At 33.4% G+C, this 23,995-nt stretch overlaps 1 long non-coding RNA gene across 1 annotated transcript; it reads left to right on the top strand.

Moving 5' to 3' along the window:
* Window positions 1-303: 303 nt before the first annotated feature.
* Window positions 304-19,468, top strand: LOC143235134 (uncharacterized). Its single transcript, XR_013018938.1, has 4 exons — window positions 304-562; window positions 6,196-6,400; window positions 9,601-9,643; window positions 19,141-19,468. It is a non-coding gene; the product is annotated as an uncharacterized LOC143235134 (long non-coding RNA).
* The last annotated feature ends 4,527 nt before the right edge of the window (window positions 19,469-23,995 follow it).

The following is a 23,995-nucleotide window of genomic DNA, read 5'->3' as shown; positions in this document are numbered from 1 at the left end:
ATATTTTTTTTCAGTATAATATTTCTAAATAACTTGCAAATGAGAACACTGACACCATCCTTCTTAAAATTAAAGGTAAACCTTCAGCTCAATCACAAAATCAAATATATCATAGAAAAACCCCAAATAAAATGTTTAAAACAAACTATAAATGAACTAAATCCTCGCAGCAAATATACAGGTTTAACTGCCTCTGAAGATTACAACTTTCGTCAATACAAAAAAAAAAGCGCCAACTGTAAAGGCTTAACTATCAACTGGAGGCTAGGCAGAGGGGGAGAGGCGCTTCGACAGGGTAAAGGAAGGACATACCTCTGAAAGGCTCTAGATTTCTACGTGTTATATTTTGCTTCATATTTTGTTAGTGTTTTTACTTTTCACTTCGAATTTTAGTTTTACGCCAGTAGACAGAAGACCTTATTACCATTTGAATTGGCCCAAGACAGGAAATACCCCTTCGCTAAACAACGAGGCGACATGCCGGTCGGGGAGTCGGAGACCAGGGAAAGCGATGTAGCGTCTGAGACTGAGGGAGCAAGCCCGTCTGTTTCAGGGACAAAAAGTAAGTCTAGTGACTGTGGCCAAACAGATAATGATAATTTAAAATTAAAATCTTTAATGTTCATAGCCGAAAAAGAACTAAAAGCTAAGTTAACGCCGGTTAAAGAAAATACTGTAAGGACTCGAAAAAAACGAAAACTAGTAAAAGATATTATGATTTCAGCATGTGAAGACAATGTACCTAAGACTACGGTTATAGACTTTAATATGCCAAAACTAGCAGTACTAGCAACCCAAACCCCACCCTGGATATTCAAAACAAACATGTTCAGACAAAGACGAAGTTCTTTCTGACGACGAAGGCTTCACGCTTGTGCAGACTCGAAGTCAGAAAAACAAATTAAACAAAGAACAACCACCACAGACACACATACACAAATCGCACCAAAATCACCTAAGCACGCAGTTATAATCCAAGGAGTTCCTGGTAGTTACAACCAACCACAATTGGCCAAAGAAATATACAGGTGCAAACCTAATACAAAGATTACTAATATTAAGCGTCTGCCCAGAGGCGGTGTTCTGGTTCAAGGACAGGAACCCGCTGACTTAAACAGTCTACTAAAAGCTTGGCCTGCAGACGCATTCAAAACAGGAAGCATTACAATACACCTACCAGGAACTAAACCAACACCGAAATCTTTTGTGATACGAGGTGTACATAATTCAATAGACATAGAAGACGTTAAGGAAGAGTTAAGTACACAAAACATAAAACACATTTCAGTTGAGCGTATAATTTCAAATATTACTAAAAGACCCACAAACCTAATCAAAGTAGTCACAGACAACAGCCAGGATATTACACAATTCATTAATAATGGTATCACTATGTGGTATCATAAGTACACAGTAGAACAAACAAAAACACCAGCAGTGGTTGTCACACAGTGCTACCAATGCCAAAGGTTTGGACATGTAGCAGCAGCATGCCAAGCAAATGCGCGTTGTGTGGGCTGTGGGGAGAATCACCACATTACACATTGTACAAAACAGAACCCCAAACTCAAATGCTGCAATTGTGGGGAAGAACACACGGCAAATTATAAAGGTTGACAGAAATATAAATCCATAAAAACACACTTATACGAAATTAAAATCCCAACATGAACAAGCCGCCACCACCACGAACAATTAAGGAACCCACACCTACCACTCCAGCACCACAAAGTACAACTACACAGACAAACACATACGCTGCAGTGGTTAAAATTCATCATCCCGACAGGAAAACCATTACCAAGTGACGAGGAAATACCAAAACCACCTCAAAATACACAACCAACAACAATTGAAACAACATTGACATCTGCCATAACTTCCACCTTCTCGGAAATAATGGCAGAATATACAAATCCCACAAACACCAACAGTCTCACAGACATAATTGTTAAAATCATATTGAAAACATACACAAGTTCTTGCCGCAAATTTTAACCTCCATCATAAACTCTACTAGATATGGATAACTTCACAGTTCTACACATCAATATCCAGGGTGCTCTTGCTTCCAAGAAACATGAGATTGAAGATACAACAAGCTCCATAAAACCTGATGTAATCATAATTAGTGAAACTCTTCTATATAACTACCATAGATTTAAATTAAACGGCTACTCTACTATTAGACATGACAGGAAGGATAATAGAGATCCAAACAGAGGTCTTTTATTATTGTATAAGACTGAACTTATAGTTCAGGAACTTACTATCCCTTCCAGTAATGAATCTATAGTTATTAATGTAAAAACGCAAAATCAGACAGACGTTACTGTGGCGGGCATCTACTGCTCGCCTAGTACCGTGTTAGATGTAAATCTATTGAATATATTGTATAATAGCAACTGTAATCTTATTATTATCGGCGACCTAAACAGTAAACATATAGCATTCAACTGTCGTTGCTCAAACGCAAATGGCAAATTACTTTATCAATTTCTGGACGAATCAAACATGACTTTATTAAACGATGCAACACCGACACATATCTCGTACGCACATGGCACCAGTGAAATACTGGACCTATGCCTGTGTTCGTCAAATATGAGTCGCAAATTCGTAAATTTTCATGTTGGTCACGATATAGATAGTGACCACCTTCCAGTTTGGTGTATCTTCAATCTCACCCCCACTTAAATAAAATCATAGTGAGAGACCAACTGAACTACAAAAAAAGCTAATTGGCCAGTTTTCCAAACTATATTAAATGAAACCTTACCTCCAGAAGTACTACATATTGCCGCGGACGCATCAGATATAGATGCATACTGTCATATCATCTCTGAGTGTCTAAAACATGCAGCCAACAGTTCGATACCGAAACAAAAACACTTCACAACAACTCATTCATGGCAACCACATAAAGATATAATACACTTAATTAAAACAGACGTATACTCCGCAGACAGTACATTCAAAATCGCAACCCACACTTAAAACTCAGATAAACACAATAAGGAATAAAATACGAAACTTAATCAGACAACAGAAACAAGAAAACTGGGACACCTTCTGTTCCGATCTAAATCATAAAACTGATCCTAAACAATTCTGGACACATTTGAAAAGATTTACAAACACAGGAACAACAAACACAGTATATCCACCAGTGGAACTGGATGGAGAAACAGCATACACTAACACAGAAAAAGCCGAGATATTTAAAAACACCTAGAAAACACGTTCAAAACACATCATGAACCAGACATGAACAGATACTTTTATAATACAGTCACAAACTTTATTGACCAAAACAGAAGCATTTTACACCTAAATTTCCAGTCAACACTAGTACACACCAAGAAAAACAAAAGACTGGAGCACTCATCAACTGGTAAAACATATCACTGTTACAGAAGTAGTAACTGCTATTAAAAACACAAAAAAACAAAGCTCCTGGAGAAGATGGTATTCAAGCTATCCTCCTAAAACAAGGCACTCAGAGATTATATGAACACCTAACAGCGTTATTTAATCTCTCACTATCAACTGGATATATCCCCGTTTCTTGGAAGGAAGCAATAGTATTAATGTTCCAGAAAGAAGGAAAGCCAGCGAATAAACCAAACAACTACCGCCCGATTAGCTTAACCAGTTGTATTGGCAAAGTATTAGAGAGAATAATTAGTAATCGTCTGTCAGTTTACTTAGAAGAAAATTCAAAATTACCAGAAATTCAAAACGGATTTCGAAAAAACCGCCAAACTACAGACCACCTGATTCGACTTACAGAATCAATTACCGACAGCTTCAACAAAAGAATGCACTGTAGCTTGCTTTCTCGACATTGAGAAAGCATTTGACACAGTGTGGCATAACGGCTTACGACATAGATTGCTTGAAATGGCATTACCCCAGGAAACTATTCGCTGGCTGTCCAACTTCCTGGATAACAGAATGTGTAAAGTAAATGTAAATGGGGCCCACTCAGGTCCTTTTCACCCGAAGCAGGAGTCCCGCAGGAGGGGTTGTTAGCCCTATATTATTTATCATGTACGTGAGTAATATGCCTCTGTCGGACCTAAATTTAGGTTATGCATCACAGTTCGCTGACGATGTAGCAGTCTGGAAAAGTGCCCCCACTCCGTCAATAGCAGCAACGAACCTACAACCAGTCCTAAATAACATCGAAGAATACTGCCAGAAATACAGAATCAAAATTAATATTCCAAAAACCCAAGTCATAGTATTCAGCAGACTGAATAAGCTGAAAAAGATCCACCAAAACTCTATATGAATGGATCACTTTTACTGACTGCTACTTCTGCTAAATTTCTAGGTCTAACCTATGACTCAAAATTAACGTGGCTACCACATATTAAAATGTACTGATACGAATCTGGAAAAGAGCAAATTATGCAAGAAGTCTTTCAGGTAAAATCAAGGAACATCACCAGACAACATACTTAAAATCTACAAAACGTACATTAGACCAACAATAGAATATGCATCACCTGCCTGGATTAACATAGCACCCACACATGTACAGAAACTTCAACGTATACAAAATTCTGTACTAACTTCAGCATACAAAGTACCACGTAGCACCTCAACCACATTCATGCACAAGTATGCAAACATAGATACAATAGCTGAAAGACTCTTGCATAATTCTCTAAAATATTTCAATAAGAATTGGCACAAAAATGACTTAATGTGTGATCTCGACAGATATCACGTACATGATGTAAATGGTCCTAAATACCTCTCCCCTTTTAACATATATTTAAGAAATGTAACACAAGCTGGCCACTATGCACTAGACACTTAGTCCTTGTTTCTTTTTATTTTTATAATTATTATTTTCTTTTTTTAATCATTATTATTATTATTATTTTTCTTCTCTTTTTGAATTATTATTCAAGTATTGAATAATAATAATTATTATTACTTTCTGTTCCGTGTGAGTGTTTGTGTTACTACAAGTAGTAGTAGCATTCTCTCAATCGAGAAAAAGGAGAAAAATACAAAAAAAAAATATATATATATATGAAAATACAAAAAAAAAATTAAATGGAAAAAAAAAACAACAAAAAAACTTCTTGTTCGTCCATGCATGGACTGAGCCCTGAAATGGACCTGAGTATGATGTTATACTTTTACTCTGGCCCAAAGCTTTAAAAAAAAAAAAAACCCTAAAGACAGACGCTATAATCGTTCGGGAGGGAGGAAGAGGTCAAATGTACCTGACCCTCCTGGGTATTTAACAACATAAATACCCAAATACCCACACAGTCAAACTGGCTAGGCAGAGAGCAAGAAAATCTTTGCTGTCAGTAAAAAAACTGTAAAGAATAATATAAACCAATTTGTGAACTTTCAACTTAGTGAACCTCATACTATCACCCTAAATAAATGTGTAAACTATATAATTCCTTAAAATTCTTAAAAGGCCTAACAAATATTGAAAAAAGTGTCTGGGCGTGTTAAACCACAGTATTATCTTACCAATTTTCAATAGAAAAAAGCTCAAAATTTGAAGGAAACAAGAACAACAAAAGACATTAAAAAGTGTCAGTCTTTATCATTAGCAAAACAACCTTAATCAATCAAAGGTGTAAGGAAAGTGTAGTGAGTGTTTAAAATAATACCATAATTTACACCTAGAAGAAAGCATTGAACGTTGAAAGTAAGCCATGGAATGCTTTGGGGGAAGGAAAAAAGTGGCACTGTTTAATCCATTAAGGGCTTCTCAAAGTGTTAAAAAATAGAGCAAGTATAGATGGATTAGAAGTAAGAAAAGATAGGTTAACACTACTCTTGGCTTACGCACGAACAAGATGCCAACAAAACTCAAACTTTTGTTTGTTTGTTGTTAAGCACATAACTACCCATCTAGCTGTAAATGTCCACTATACGTTTCGAAACCAGGTTTCTTGAGTATTAATACTGCAGGCATACTGCTGTGTCAATGGTTGACTTGAAACGTTTTAATTCACATGAATAAAAAATAGGTAAATTACATGCTGAACTAGAAATTTTTTAACACCATAAAGGCACAGAGAATAAAGACAATTTACAATACGTAACAAAATCCTTTAGGTTCACAATCAGTGAGCAGTATTCTTCCTAATAAGTGTGCAAAAGGTATGGAAATAATTTCTAAAGTATATGGAAATAATTTTTGTACTTTAGAAATTTGGGAAACTTGTGAGACAGAAAAAATGAAAAAGGGAAAATACTGAGAAGTAAAAGAAGAATTGAGAGCGAAGTAAGGGAGTAGAAAATGGTAAAAAAGAAACTGTATATTGACCATTGTCACTGAAGATGTGCTGTTATGGTATTGGTGTCAAAACAGTCAGAATAGAAAAACGAATAATTTTAGGAGGCTTGGTTGAAGGTATGGAAAATTATTTTATTATTTGTAAAAATGTTTATTCCATCTTCACTGTCTGATAAATAGAATATAACAATATTCTTCAGGTGAAGCAGTTTCCCTTCTATGACAGCTCAGCATGGCCAAATGGTTAAGGCACTCGTAATACTTCAGTTGTTGCTCATCCTGTACTTTATATATAATGTGGATTCAATAGTTTGAACATTTTAGTAATGTTTTCTGGTTACCATCGCACGTAATAATGACTACGCAAATAATGTACGATAGATCAGTTGTTGTTCATTCTGAAGGTCATATCTCAATGTGTCAGGTTCTAACTGATCCTTACTTGTTGTTCATCCTGTACTACATATCTCAATCTACCAGGTTCTAACTGATCCTTAGTTGTTGTTCATCCTGTACTACATATCTCAATCTACCAGGTTCTAACTGATCCTAACTTGTTGTTCATCCTATATTACACATCAAATCTACCAGGTTCTAACTGATCCTTACTTTTTGTTCATCCTGTACTACATATCTCAATCTACCAGGTCCTAACTTATCCTTACTTGTTGTTCATCCTGTACTACATATCTCAATGTTCTAACTAATCCTTAGTTGTTGTTCATCTTGTACTACATATCTCAATCTACCAGGTTCTAACTGATCCTTAGTTGTTGTTCATCCTGTACTACATATCTCAATCTATCAGGTTCTAACTGATCCTTACTTGTTGTTCATCCTATATTACACATCACAATCTACCAGGTTCTAACTGATCCTTACTTTTTGTTCATCCTGTACTACATATCTCAATCTACCAGGTCCTAACTGATCCTTACTTGTTGTTCATCCTGTACTACATATCTCAATGTTCTAACTAATCCTTAGTTGTTGTTCATCTTGTACTACATATCTCAATCTACCAGGTTCTAACTGATCCTTAGTTGTTGTTCATCCTGTACTACATATCTCAATCTACCAGGTTCTAACTGATCCTTACTTGTTGTTCATCCTATATTACACATCACAATCTACCAGGTTCTAACTGATCCTTACTTGTTGTTCATCCTGTACTACATATCTCAATCTACCAGGTTCTAACTGATCCTTACTTGTTGTTCATCCTATATTACACATCACAATCTACCAGGTTCTAACTGATCCTTACTTGTTGTTCATCCTGTACTACATATCTCAATCTATCAGGTTTTAACTGATCCTGGTAATGCCCCTGTCCTCGGAAAACAGAATTCAACCACATAACCAAGTAAATAGAACAAAGAAGCAAGTTCTCTGGATTTTACATCGAATTAGATCAAATGTATTTCAGATATTGTCACATTTACAAACCCTTATTGGCTGCTGTAACGCAGCTAAATAATAGGTGTAATTAAATGGTAACACGTGAGGCAGTAAAGTAAAGGTTGATCCGAAGGACTGTAGCACCATACATTATCAGAATATTGAAACAAGCTGTGTACATACATGTACATGTTGTCATTCGGAGTAAAGAAGACAACCATCAACTGTTCAACAACAAACAAACTGTGTGATTAAACCATATCTTATTAAGTTGGTTAATCAATTTTCAGAATTTAAATGGGACGATGATTCAATGTGATATGTTACAAAGAATGTTATCATGTTTATCTAAAAATCAAGTCCACATATGAAGTTTGAAAGAAAAGTATTAAAGTACTTTTGTTGTAAGATTATGTCTTAGTATGTAGTTAATAAGTAAATACATGTGTACTTTTGTAGGGTTAAACATCAATTTATGGTTAAGTTAAGAAGTGGTAATAAAAGTACTTATGTAAGTATTTGATATTTTTAATTTTGATGACATCTTTTGCAATACATGGGCGAAAGAACTGGGACAGATCCCCAAAACTTTAGCCATAGCTATCACTGGCTTGTAAATGATTACTAGATGAAGAACAGCCAGACAGTACTAACCGCTGTCTATTCAGTTACTCTTAACCGAGTATTGGGATTGTATGTTTCTATCAAAACGTATCACAGTTGGAGTTTTCAGCAATCAGTAGTATATCGCAACATGAATCTTGGATCTTCCAATGCACAAGCTAATCTCTAGGTCGCACCCGGCTCGACCTTATGCAGGACTAAGTACGACTGTACGAGTAACATGTGAATATTCAGATATTTAGAGCTAAAAGATTAATAGTGGTCTAAAAGTATCTGTAATTTCGATCTGAACATTTTATTATAAGTTTTATCTGGTGAGACAATTCATCAATTTATAAACAAAAATCAGAGAATTATTTTACGTGTGTCTGTTTCGATGTGATCATAGTTTCATTTGATATGCAACTTATAATATAAAACAAAAAATGAAATATCATATGCATATAGATGAACAAACTGCTGATAATATGAAATACTTTAGGTTTAACATCACAATGCACATGCTGTTTTGAAAAACATAATTCAGCGGAAGAAAAACAAAGTCACATGTATATTTTGAAACGTATTTTTAAACAAAGTTAATACAGAAACTTTTATAGTAACATTATAAAATTAGGTTATTATAATTATTTTATACCTTCTGTGTTCCGTGATTCAACTTTATTGTCTCTTTCTCGACGCGAACAGACAGTCTAAGTCCGACTCACTTCTATAAAATTTCGGCTTTCTTAAAAGATGCATTGTAAACACAAACCGAAGGTGACAAAAAATAATAACTTATTGTATTAATGAACAAAGTTAACTTATTTTTTAACAATGAATATAGACTTTGTAAATAAAAATTGTTTTTGAGAAAAAAAAGGTTAGTAAAAATGGACAATTTTAATAATGTACAGTTAACAAAAATTTGATTATGAAGTAGCAATATTATAACTTAATATATATGTGTATATGTATATATATTATTTAAGTGCAAGTTAGTGTTTATACAAGTTGAAAAACATGTGATAAACCAAGAAGCCTGTTGAAACTTAAAACTTCATTTAGTGTTTACTTTATCTTGTTTTAACTTGCTAAGAACAAAATTCTTTACACTAACTTTGTTTTTAAGCTGGCAAAGCACAATTATAATTAATTACACTTGTTATAAGACGTTAGTATTAGATCTATTGTATTTTGTAACACTACATTATTATTCGGTCTTTGGGGGGGTTTGATGGATAAAAAGATTGTATAACAGTATTTTAACCTTATTAAATGTAAATAACATTTCTCTGTGTGTGTTTTTATAGCAAAACCACCTCGGGCTATCTGCTGTGTCCAGTTGGGACAGCGGTAAGTGACATTTCTGAATGAGATGGATTGAAATACACAAACTATTGAACAACATTCAAGGTCATATTTCTGTCAGAGATGATTATTACAAGTCTGTCAAACAGTAACTACCTTTCTAAATGTCTATCATTTAATATGGAAATGATAACTCGTATTCTCACCGAAATGTCATGTCGCTTTACATATTATGTATATAAAATAAAAAAAAAGATACTTTTCCTCTATTCACTGTTCCACCTTCTAAATTAACAAAAGTGTCATAGAACTACCCTGATTTATTTGTCCGAGCATCAGTGTCAAGTATTTATAATCGGACAGCTGCTTTGACCTCATTCCTACTCAGTTGACCAGAACAACAAACTGCTCAGCTAGTTATAATTGAAAGTAATTAATTTCGTCAACGTAACCTAACTAGTAAAACATTACATCCATAAATGTACAGAGTTAAAAAATAGCTAAGAATGATAATACGGTTAATCCTAGGATTAAAAAATAACTCAGAAATATCATGATGACATTTAGAAGCTGAATATTGAGTAATTTATCATTGGTTGGTTGGTTTAATCCAACATTTGTTGGATTTATTGAGTCTTGGAAGTTTAAGTTGTCTTTATTAATAATTAAGTAAAGCAGGTGAAAGTAATTTGCTTCAGTTTAAATTATCTAAGTTTTGAATAAGGCTGAATAGGAAATGAGATTTCTTTCCATATGTATATTTTAATTTGTAGTACATTTTCATATTCCTGTCTTATTAATAAGTGAATGTTGTTTTTCACTTTTTTATCTTCAGTTTAACATTTGTGAAGAATAGATGCAGATGACTTAATACAGAGAAAAGAGATGGAATTTTGAAATAAATATAATACATTGAATAGTTATATAGTTTAAAGTAACATTTAGGGTGGCTTAAAACTATGAAATAGGTTAAAAAGTAATTTATCAAAATAGTTTATTAAAAACATAAAATAAGCACAACAAGGTGCCATTTGTTCCTAGAAGGCTGTAGTTAAATATCCTTATCTGAGAAAGTGCTGCCCTCTACTAGTGATAACAATAACTCATTTCATAAACCAATCACAATTATAAAAACAAGTTTTGCTGGTATCTTGACATTTTTCTTTTAAATTTCTAACATTATGCCTTCTTGTGTTCACAATATAGCAAAGATATTACAAGCTTTTATCCTACTAATCCCTTGGATAATTTTACATACTAACAGTGTATTTGGCACATAATAGTAGAATTAACATGTTAACTAGTGGTTCAGGCATGGGAACTCAATTTGTAATATACAGGTTGCAGGTTTGAATCCCTGCTACCAATCATGCTGATCCTTTATTTGCTTTAGGAACAAGATATCTGTATGTAATCTTTCTTGGCTAATACAAAATGTCTGAACATGTATAGTTAAAAAAAAAGATGACATATAAGCATTGTTTAATGAAATTTAGTCAACTTATTCAACTTTGGTAGTGAGGAAAGCTGTAGAATACTAGTAAATAAAAACTGATGGAATTTTGACAAGCCATAGTTTTAGCTTAGTTTGTTGTATACATAGATCAAACTGAAAGAAACTTAAAATTTAGAATGAAAAAAAAAACCAACTAAAATGTTGGGGAAAAAAAGGTAATTTCTACATTATGTGAACATCCATATTATATCAGTTGTATCATACATTGGAAAAGAACTGTTATTTTTAATCAACTGAATGAAATAACAGCTGGAAACATTAGATAATATACAAAAGAAATGAAAGTGAAAGTAATAATAAATAAAGATAAAGGGTTGGCAAGTCAACCAGTATATGAATGACATGTTTTCTGAAAGTTCAGTATATAAATTAAATACTTATGTGATAAGTGGCTTTTTACATATTTATTGTTTACATGTATAGTACCTGGTTTCAGACTATTTAAACTTTCAGAGAAACATTGATCACTTGAGTGCCTTATTTAAACTGCATCCTTGTTATTTGTGGAGTTCCTGAGAGTCAGTGTTTGGGCTTTCGTTCTTTCATATTTACATTAATTATATTGATAGAGGCATGTCATGAGAGTTTACTGAGTTATATTCAAAAGTTAATTAAATTACTTTTATTATCATGGAATATAAACTTGGTAACAAAACTTAGCTTTTAATACAAATTTGGAAACTATATAGTTTTAATTTGCTAGTTTTATGAGACAAGATTTAAAATGTCTTCAATATTCCATTGTTTCAGAATTGTGATGTTTTACCTTTTAGTATTTCCCCTTTTGTTATTTATTTACCACATCTACAAGAAGTACAAAATTTAACATAAGTTGCTCATTATAATATTGTTATTACTCAGACAAAGTATAATTTTCATAGCCTACAATCTTATTTGATTACAGAGTGATAAACTAGAAAATCAAGTCCTTTAGCCACACCCACACATTACATTTTCTCTTTCACAAGCTTCCAATATTTATTCTTATTGATTTTAAAACTATATTACTTATAACCAATAGAAATCAAATATTTAATCTAACACACTGCATATTATGTTACATTGTTTTCTGTATAGCAGTTTGTCTATTTTGCTTCCAGTGTAAATTTTATTCCAACAGGAAACACATTGGCAAGTTTAGCTAAATTTTTATTAGGTTTATTAAATAGTAAGAAAGCCTGAAAATTTGTATAGTCCTAGGGCAATGTGTGCTTTTAGCATGTTATTTTGTATTCTTTGTTATATTTTTGATTAACGAACAATCATTTCGTGAAGTAATACCATTATAATAATAGTTAGTTTTAATTGAGAGTTGATAAAATATACCCATTTAAGTACTATATTTCTGGTTTTTCATGTGTATTATTTATTATTATAAAGGTAAATAAAATATAAGTTTTAGATTACGCTAAATAGATAAAAAACATTTTTATTACGTCTCCAATTCTGGAAATTGCTCAGTGGATTCAGATTCCACTGTAGCCAGGTTTGCTTATATTTCAGTAGGTAAGGTTAGGGTTGGTTTAGGTTTAGAGTTAGGTTTGGTTAGGCTAGGTTTTGGGTTAGGTAAGAGTTAGGTTGGGTTAGGGTCAGGTTAAGGTTTAGGTTAGGTTAGGTTTAGGTTATGTTAGGTTTCTTACATTAGGTTAGGTTAGGTTTAGGTTATGTTAGGTTTCTTACATTAGGTTAGGTTTAGGGATATGTTAGGTTAGGTTAGTTAATTAGGTTAGGTTAGGTTAGTTAGTTAGTTAGGTTTAGGTTAGGTTGGGTTAGGTTAGGGTTTAGGTTAGGTTTAGGTTAGATTATATTAGAGTTAAAGTTTAGGATTTAGGATAAGGTAGGTTAGTGAGGTTAGGTTGAGGTTTAGGTTAGGTTAGGTTCAGTTAGTTAGTTAATTAGGTTAGGTTAGGATAGTTTAGGTTATGGTTAGGTTAGCTTAGGTGAGGATAGGTTAGGTTTAGGAGTAGGTTAGGTTAGGGTTATGGTAGGTTTAGGTTATATTAGGTTTCTTAGGTTTAGATAGATTAGGATTAGGATTTAAGGATTTAGGTTAGAGTTAGAATTAGATTAGGATTAGATTAGGTTTATTTAGGTTAGGTTAAGTTAGTTAGGTTAGGTTATTACATTAGGTTAGTTAGGATTTAGAGATTAGAATAGGTTAGGATTTAGGAATTAGGTTAGGATTTAGGTTTTAGTTTTTAAGGTTAGGTTAGGTTTAGATTAGGATTAGGTTTAGGTTAGATTTAGGTTATGTTAGAGTTTAGGTTAGGTTGGTTAGTTAGAGGTTTAGGTTAGGATTTTAGGTTAGGATTAGGAGTTAGGATTGGGTTAGGTAGGTTAGATTAGCCAATTTAGGTTAGGTTAGATTAGGTTAGGTTAGGTTAGGTTTAGGATTAGGTTAGAGTTTAGGTTTAGGTTTAGAGTTAGGGGATTAGGTTAGATTAGGTTTAGTTAGGTTAGGTTTCTTAGATTTAGGTTAGGTTAGGTTAGGTTAGTTAGGTTTAGGATTAGGTTAGGTTAGGTTAGGATTAGATTAGGTTAGATTTAGGATTAGATTAGAGTTAGTTTAGTTAGATTAGAGTTAGAGTTAGATTGAGTTAGGTTAGAGTTTTAGATTAGGTTAGATTAGGAGTTAGGATTTTGGATTAGGTTAGGTTTAGGTTAGAATTTAGTTAGTTAGGTTAGAGTTAGGTTTAGGAGTTAGGTTAGGTTAGGTTATAGTTAGATTAGGTTAGATTAGGTTAGGTTAAGTTAGGTTAGGATTTAGGTTTAGGTTAGGTTAGGTTTAGGTTAGGAGGAGTTAGGTTAGAGTTTAGATTAGATTAGAGTTAGGTTAGGTTAGGATTAGGTTAGTTAGATTAGTTTGTTTAGGTTATTAGAATAGTTAGATTAGGTTGAGGTTATTTAGAGTTAATTAGATTAGGTTATATTAGGAGTTGGGTTAGGTTAGGTTAGAAGTTAGAAGTTAGGTTAGAGTTAGGATTAGAGTTTAGGTTAGGTTTAGGTTAGAGTTAGATTTAGGAGTTAGGATTTAGAGTTAGGATTAGATTAGGTTTAGATTAGGTTAGGTTAGGTTAGATACAGGTTAGATTTAGGATTAGGATTAGATTTAGAGTTAGGTTAGATTAGTTAGTTAGGTTTAGGTTAGGTTAGGTTAGATTAGGTTTAGGTTAGGTTAGAGTTAGGATTTAGGTTAGGTTTAGAGTTAGGTTAGGTTAGGTTTAGGTTTCATTATATAGTTAGGTTTCTTTAGTTATGTTTAGGTTTAGGATTAGGATTTAATTAGGTTAGGTTAGATTTAAGTTAGGTTAGGTTAGAGTTAGTTAGGCTTAGGGTTATGTTAGGTTAGGTTAAGTTTTTTAGGTTAGGTTAGGAAGTTAGGTTAGTATGTTAGGTTTAGATTTAGGTTAGAATAGGTTAGGTTAGATTAGGTTAGGAGTTAGGTTGAATTGATTAGGATTAGGTTTAGGTTAGGATTGGAAGCCAGTTAGTTAGGTTAGGTTAGAGGTTGAATTAGAGTTAGGTTAGGATTAGGATTTAGGTTGTGTTAGGTTTAGGGTTAGAGTTAGATTAGTAATGTTTAGGTTTAGGGTAGGAGTAGGTTAGTTTAGAGTTAGGTTTAGGTTTAGGTTAGGTTTTAGGTTGAGTTTAGGTTATGTTAGGTTTCTTTAGTTATGTTAGGTTTCTTTCGTTATATTTAGGTTTCTTACATTAAGATTAGGTTAAGATTTAGGTTAGGTTAAGTTAGGTTAGAGTTTAGGATTTATATTAGGTTATTAGGTTAGGATTTGTTAGAGTTAGGTTAGAAACTAGGTTAGTAATAGTTAGGTTTTAGATTTAGGTTAGAATAGGAGTAGGTTAGTTAGATTAGAGTTAGGTTAGGTTAATTGGATTGGAGTTAGTTGTTTAGGATTAGGCCAGGAGCCAGTTAGGTTTAGGTTAGGTTAGTTAGGGTTAGAGATTAGGTTTGGTTGTGTTAGGTTTAGGTTAGGTTAGATTAGTAATGTTAGGTTTAGGTAGGATAGGAGTAGGTTAGTTAGAGTTAAGGTTTAGGTTAGGTTAGGTTTAGGTTAGTTAAGTTAGGTTTAGGTTAGGTTGGTTAGGTTAGGTTAGTTAGGTGAGGTTAAGGTTAGGTTAGTTAGGTGAGGTTAAGGTTAGGTTAGATTAGGTGCAATGGTAGGGAAAAATGCAGAATTAGTTGTACTTATCAAAAGTGATCCCTGCTTTGCAGAGTTTTTCCCTGTTTTTTCTTCATTGTGAACACCTGGCAGTCAGATACTTCAAGCATGATATATTGCTTGATTTCTAACCAATATAAACTGAGAAAGACAACAATAAAATGGAACCATAATATTATTGAATATTTGCGTATAGTAACTAAGGAGACGAAATCTTAAAGTAAGAATCGAACTGTGCGAAGAAAGAACTAAATTTTATAGTGTATATAATGGGTACTTCGATCAGTATAATTTGTCGGTATAAAGTTTTGTATAAGTATTTTGATTGTTTTTTCTGATAAGTTCTTTGTATAAATATGAAGTAAATTCTTGTAGTAAGAGACGAAAGTTAGACAACTCGTAAGTAACATTTACGTCACTATATAACCTATGTGAAGCTAAGTAATTAGTTTGCAAACTTTGGGCTGATTTAGAAAGCGTCATAGTGAATAGTACAGTGAAAGTGAATATTTTATAAGAAAAAAGATTCTATTTTACAGCAAGTACTACGGGCGAAAAGTGTTCGGATTGTACTGATATACAATGTATTTTTTATCAATTAAATGTGGTATTATTTGTTTTAAAATATTTTTTTAAGAAGAACTCCATTCCTTAAAACTATATAAATTACACCATTATAGATATAATCACATTTTCAGGTTCAGTCCCAGTGAAAGGTCGAATATTGGACTAAGCGGCTCATGTTTCCCACAACACTTACAAACAGAAATTTCAAGGGTAATAAAATTGTAATTAAAATGTGTAAAAATATTTATTATATGGTTCAAAGTTTCGCCGGTTCAGTAAACACTGTAGGACAGTGCTTCCCAACCAGATAACATATTTTTTTGTCGGCCATGTAGGGTTCATGCAACTTTTAGTTTGTTGTAATATTTTTCTTTTCCAAATGTTTCGTTTTTGTTTACATACGATTAAAAACTAATTATAAAAATTTGTTTTGGCCATCTTCACCTTTATTCTTAAATAAATAATTACTGTGAGGTGTGCGAGAACATATTAAAATTTTTTAGAGGTGCGGGTTATAAAAAAGGTTGGGAACCACTGGTGCAGGATCTGATGTCGCAGGTGTTCAGTGCTACTGCTCATCCATTTTATGTATGTCGAATTTCGCAGCATATGTGTATGAAGGTGTTATATGTGCACTTGCTCATAAAATTTACTGTTCTCTTGTTTTAAAGTTGTCAAGTGTTGAATGTGGTATAATGTGGTGTTAAATTTACCTTCGTTGAGACAATAACACAAATGCAGTAGGCCTAACTACGTTATTGGCCTACAAAACTATGCTATTTCGGCTACCGTACGTTACTGTATCATATACACATGCATATTACTATTTATTTATTAATGTTTACATTTTAGTTGTATTTCTTAAAACATAAAAAGTAAATGAGAAATACATTGATTTCAAGGACTTCATGAAGTATAGTTTAAAAAACCACGAGTATCACACAATCTTACAGTTTGTTTTTATCACTGTTAGTAAACTGTATATACCTTTCAAATTTAAATATTTGTTTCTTAGTAGCATCTATTTGTTTACTTTAATATAATCTTAAAATATTTGTGGTTCTCCCTATTTTTATATTTTATATAATACATACATATAGTGTATATAAATATATATATATAAGGTTAAAGTCGTATGTACAGAATAAATCTACAGACGACAAATAAAACTTGTCACATTTAAATCTTGTTGTTCTGAGATCTACACAGACAAATCGTCATACACGTGATCGCGAAAAACAACCCTTTATTTATAATATAGGTACAATTTCTTTATTACATTTAAATGATACATGTTCGTTTTCATAACTCAACTTTCAATATCTAAATTTTCCCATTGCTACCTCCTCACTTATCAGTTTTATTTTTCTGTCATTTTCCTTCTCTTTGGCTTACGTCATTTCATTACAACAATTGATTCAAGAGTATCGTTACCTTTGAAACCAATACAAACTGTGAAGAAAGACAACAATAAAATGGAACCACAATATTACTAAATATTTGCATATAGTAACTATGGAGACCAGATATTAAAATAAAAGCCGAACTTTGAGAAGAAAGAAAAAATTTTATTGCAAAATATTACCCACCTTACATTTCACGGGTATTTGGACCAGTGGAATTTGTAGGGTTAAAGTTTTGTATGAATATTTTTATTGTATATTTACATAAGATCATTCAATAAATCTGAATTAAATTCTTGAAATGAGAAACAAAATTCGGACAACTACTAACATTCACTTTACTCTGCAACCTGTGAGAGGCATAGCAATTACAGTTAGCAAATACTGGGCTGTTTTATATAGCGTCGTACTGAAAAATTTCGAAAATGAGACAATTTTCCAAGACAAAAAATATTATTTTTTGCAGTAATTAATACAGTGGAAAACTGTTCTCATTGTGCTAAGCAAACGTTATTTTTGGTCTGTTAAGTGTGTTATCTTTTATTTAAAAATTAACAGTTTAACTCCTTTTCTTAAAACTATATTTATAAATTACATCAATAAAGATATAACCAAACCTTCAGATTTAGTCCTAGTGAAAGTCGGGTTCTTGTTACAAGGACAGTACTTTAAAATTCTGTTCTTTGATAAATATAGGTTTGTCGTACGTAAAGTAGTTATTTTTATAATTGTCTAAATTTAGAATACCAAAGTGGGAATTTTTATAGATTTTTTTGTGTGTTGCCATTTTATAGATAGTGACACAATGTATTTGTTATTTCGGTTACATAGATACAAATATGCACGCCATGTCATTCAGTTTTGTTTTTTTTTGTTTTTTGGAATTTCGCACAAAGCTACTCGAGGGCTATCTGTGCTAGCCGTCCCTAATTTAGCAGTGTAAGACTAGAGGGAAGGCAGCTAATCATCACCACCCACCGCCAACTCTTGGGCTACTCTTTTACCAACGAATAGTGGGATTGACCGTACATTATACACCCCCACGGGCGAGCATGTTTAGCGCGACGCGGGCGCGAACCCGCGACCCTCGAATTACGAGTCGCACGCCTTATGCGCTTGGCCATGCCAGGCCATGACCTTCAGATAAGTTAGATTAGAAAATATAACGTAATTAATACTTTGTATTGGATTTACTAAAATATATTTTTTCAGTATAAGATAATGCTGCAATGGTTAATAGATAGCCTATACCATGTTGCTGTATTATTAATTAACTGTGCTTTTAGTTCGTGATTTTAGTAAATTTAGGATAATTATATCTATATAATCCACAATAGCGACTCAATATACCGTGATGTTTTACTTGGTGTCGTATCATTATCAATCAAATGTCTACAATATTTTTCTTTCTAAGTTCTCTCAGGTATCTTTGGAATGTTTCTTCACGTTCGACGATAATGAATTAATAGGTATTAATAAGGATTTTTAATGTGCTTTTGTTGAAAAGAATAACCACCATTTTGATCATGTAATTATTTTAGTTAAGAATAACAATCTTATTGTCGGACCAAAAAACATAAATATTTTTATTTAACGATAGTTCTTTTAAAATATTTCTTCAAGGCTTAAACGCTGAGGACGAACATTAGGGATAAAATCATTAGTAGAAAACGCAGATTTCTTTATTTTTTGTCATGAAAAGTTACTGAGATAATAAAGAGTTATTTTACTTTTCGTAAGAAGGTTTTTTAGGTTTCTGTATTGTGATTTGAAAGTGTAAACTATGTTAGGTACATAGAGTTTACGTGGTGAAAGAGAGAACTGAAGACCTTTAGCTAGCACTGATTTACACTGATTATTTATGTTATGATTACATAGGTTAACAATCTGGTCGCCAGGATGAAACTAGGAATGAATGCTGTTAATCAGTCAATTCAGCCTCAAATTTTGGACATGTTCACACTGCACAATTTGTCTTCGTTCCATTGGTTCCACTTGTTTAGTACATCGGTGTAATCAACACTGTCAACAATCATTCTAAGGTTAGTACAATACACTTTGAACTTTTCCAGTAAAATTTATGTTCTGTTGATGTTTTGTACGAAATTCTTGATCCAACTCCAACAAACATGCTCACCCTTTATGATGTGTGTGTGGGAGAGGGAGAACATTGTTAGGGTCAATCTCACTATTCGTTTGTGAAAGAGTGGTTAGTGGATGGTGATGATGAGGTACCTCTATTCTTTCACTGCTAAATTACATACGACTAGCGTTGATAGTCCTCGTGTAGCTTCAGCCCAATGTAAATCAAAGCAATAGTATCTTCAGACAAATCTGATAATCTAACAACTTTTGAACATTTTGGTTTGGTTCTTTAAAGTGGAGATACTTTGGATTCACGTTTTGAAGAATGTTTCTGAAAGAAAGCAAATTTCAAGGTTGATGATTAATAGTACAACTATATTGAAGATGAAGAAATAGATTCATACAAGAGAAGGGAACAGAGATAAAGTTTTCAATATTTTACAGATTCAGTATTTAAAGTAAAAAAATCTTGATGACGAGAAACCCACTTCAGATAAAAATGTGCATCAGAATAGCTGGTATTGGTACTAACACATGTATTGTGTATCAGAATGTCTGGTATGGGTACTAACACTTATATTGTGTATCAGAATAGCTGGTATGGGTACTAACAGTTGTATTGTATATCAGAATGGCTGGAATGGGTACTAAAACTTGTATTGTACATCAGAATAGCTGGTATGGGTATTAACACTTGTATTGTGTATCAGAAGGGCTGGTATGGGTACTAACACTTGTGTTGTGTATCAGAATGGCTAGTATGGGTATTAACACTTGTATTGTGTATCAGAATGGTTGGTATGGGTACTAACAGTTGTATTGTATATCAGAATAGCTGGTATGGGTACTAACACTTGTATTGCATATCAGAATGGCTGGAATGGGTACTAACACTTGTATTGTGTATCAGAATAGCTGGTATGGGTACTAACACTTGTATTGTATATCAGAATGGCTGGTATGGATACTAATATTTGTATTGTATATCAGAATGGCTGGTATGAGTACTAACACATTTATTGTATATCAGGATGGCTGGTATGGGTACTAATATTTTTATTATATATCAGAATGGCTGGTATGGGTACTAACACTTGTGTTGTGTATCAGAATGGCTGGTATGGGTATTAACACTTTTATTGTATATCAGAATAGTTGGTATGGGTATTAACACTTGTATTTTGTATCAGAATGGCTGGTGTGGGTACTAACACTTTTATTGTATATCAGAATAGTTGGTATGGGTACTAACACTAGTATTGTATATCAGAATGGCTGGTATGGGTAGTAACACTTTTATTGTATATCATAATAGTTGGTATGGGTACTAACACTTGTATTGTATATCAGAATGGCTGCTATGGGTACTAACACTTTTATTGCATATCAGAATGGCTGGTGTGGGTATTAACACTTGTATTGTATATCAGAATGGCTGGTATGGGTACTAACACTTGTATTGTATATCGGAAAGGCTGGTATGGGTACTAGCACTTGTATTGTGTATCAGAATGGCTGGTATGGGTACTAACACTTGTATTGTGTATCAGAATGGCTGGTATGGGTATTAACACTTTTATTGTATATCAGAATGGCTGGTATGGATACTAACACTTTTATTGTGTATCAGAATAGTTGGTATGGGTATTAACACTTGTATTTTGTATCAGAATGGCTGGTGTGGGTACTAACACTTTTATTGTATATCAGAATAGTTTTTATGGGTACTAACACTAGTATTGTATATCAGAATGGCTGGTATGGGTAGTAACACTTGTATTGTATATCAGAATGGCTGGTATGGGTACTAACACTTGTATTGTATATCGGAAAGCCTGGTATGGGTACTAGCACTTGTATTGTGTATCAGAATGGCTGGTATGGGTACTAACACTTGTATTGTGTATCAGAATGGCTGGTATGGGTACTAACACTTGTATTGTATATCAGAATGGCTGGTATGGGTACTAACACTTTTATTGTATATCAGAATGGCTGGTATGGGTACTAACACTTGTATTGTGTATCAGAATAGTTGGTATGGGTATTAACACTTGTATTTTGTATCAGAATGGCTGGTATGGATACTAACACTTTTATTGTGTATCAGAATAGTTGGTATGGGTATTAACACTTGTATTTTGTATCAGAATGGCTGGTATGGGTACTAACACTTTTATTGTATATCAGAATAGTTGGTATGGGTACTAACACTAGTATTGTATATCAGAATGGCTGGTATGGGTAGTAACACTTTTATTGCATATCAGAATGGCTGGTGTGGGTATTAACACTTGTATTGTATATCAGAATGGCTGCTATGGGTACTAACACTTGTATTGTATATCAGAAAGGCTGGTGTGGGTACTAACACTTGTATTGTGTATCAGAATGGCTGGTATGGGTACTAACACTTGTATTGTGTATCAGAATGGCTGGTATGGGTACTAACACTTGTATTGTATATCAGAATGGCTGGTATGGATACTAACACTTTTATTGTGTATCAGAATGGCTGGTATGGGTACTAACACTTGTAATGTGTATCAGAGTGGCTGGTGTGGGTATTAACACTTGTAATGTATATCAGAATGGCTGGTATGGGTACTAACATTTTTATTGCATATCAGAATGGCTGGTATGGGTAATAACACTTGTGTTGTGTATCAGAATAACTGGTATTGGTAGTAACACTTTTATTGTATATTAGAATGCCTGGTATTGGTACGAACACTTGTATTGAGAAGGAGAGAAAAACTTTCGACCTTCCTAGGTCATCTTCAGGTTAAGGAAGAGAGAGTTTCCAAGTGGCCGTTGCCGGACACATCTCTTAGTGACGAGTGTATAAACAGATACAGAAAGTTTTTCAACCACTGATGAAATAAAACATTGTTATTTTACTGTCAACACAAGGGCAAACTGCTATCTGCAGTGTCGTGTATAGAAACAACATAAACCACGATAAGGTCTTCCCCCAGTTTTAGTTAACCTATAGCTGGCAGAAAAGCCTAATTTACACCCTGAACTGTCCTTGCGGGCAGCCTGAAATTTTTACTTGGGGCACTCAACCCTGTGACTAATCATCGGGAATGTATTGCTTGTGCTTACAAGACACTGCTGGACAGAGCAGCAGATCAAGGAGCTTGCTTGATCAATGTTCACAGGTGTCCGCGACACACACTTCAAAACCACAGTCGTAATATTTGTCTGTTCATTCTGTCATTGTTAATTTGTTATGTTACTTAATAGCATTACATACAAAGTAAGTTTTACTTTGCAGATAACATGTTTATCAAACAAATGAAGACAACATGTACTATATATTTCCTCTTTATTGAATCACTAAATGTTAACACAAATATATATTATATACACTGAAAGTTTGCCAAATTTCATACAGATACACAAGTCGTATCGATACAGTTCTATCGAATTCTTTATGGTAAGTACTCGCATGTTTCTCTTTTATCGACACATTTTTAATATTTAGTGTTTGAATTAATTATATACAGAAACAGACAAGGAAAGCTATTCAACCATTGATGAAACAAAACATGCCTATTTTACTTTCAAAACAATGGTAAACAGCTATCTGCAGTGTCGTGTGTGGAATCGTCATAAACCATGAGAAGGTCTCCCCCCCCCCTGGTACATCTGTACAGCATACATGTCTGATTGACTACTTAAACATCTGTAAAACATACATATCAAGTTGATTACTTTACTGATACCACTCAACAACTAAACTACCCTGTACAACTGAACAACATAGATACCTGGTTCACTAAATTACCCTGTACAACTGAAGAACATAGATACCTGGTTCACTAAATTACCCTGTACAACTGAACAACATAGATATCTGGTTCACTAAATTACCCTGTACAACTGAACAACATAGGTACCTGGTTCACTAAATTACCCTGTACAACTGAACAATATAGATACATGGTTCACTAAATTACCCTGTACAACTGAACAACATAGATACCTGGTTCACTAAATTACCCTGTACAACTGAACAACATAGATACCTGGTTCACTAAATTACCCTGTACAACTGAACAACATAGATATCTGGTTCACTAAATTACCCTGTACAACTGAACAACATAGATACCTGGTTCACTAAATTACCCTGTACAACTGAACAACATAGATACCTGGCTCACTAAATTACCCTGTACAACTGAACAACACAGATACCTGGTTCACTAAATTACCCTGTACAACTGAACAACATAGATATCTGGTTCACTAAATTACCCTGTACAACTGAACAACATAGATACCTGGTTCACTAAATTACCCTGTACAACTGAACAACATAGATACCTGGTTCACTAAATTACCCTGTAAAACTGAACAACATAGATACCTGGCTCACTAAATTACCCTGTACAACTGAACAACACAGATACCTGGTTCACTAAATTACCCTGTATAACTGAACAACATAGATGTCTGGTTCACTAAATTACCCTGTACAACTGAACAACATAGATACCTGGTTCACTAAATTACCCTGTACAACTGAACAACATAGATACCTGGCTCACTAAATTACCCTGTACAACTGAACAACATAGATGTCTGGTTAACTTCTTTACTGGTGCATCTGTACAACAGACACACCTGGTTGACTAAT

This window comes from Tachypleus tridentatus, chromosome 2, assembly GCF_004210375.1.
Source record: "Tachypleus tridentatus isolate NWPU-2018 chromosome 2, ASM421037v1, whole genome shotgun sequence".
Taxonomy (NCBI): domain Eukaryota; kingdom Metazoa; phylum Arthropoda; class Merostomata; order Xiphosura; family Limulidae; genus Tachypleus; species Tachypleus tridentatus.
This window is presented reverse-complemented; position numbering and strand designations above follow the sequence as displayed.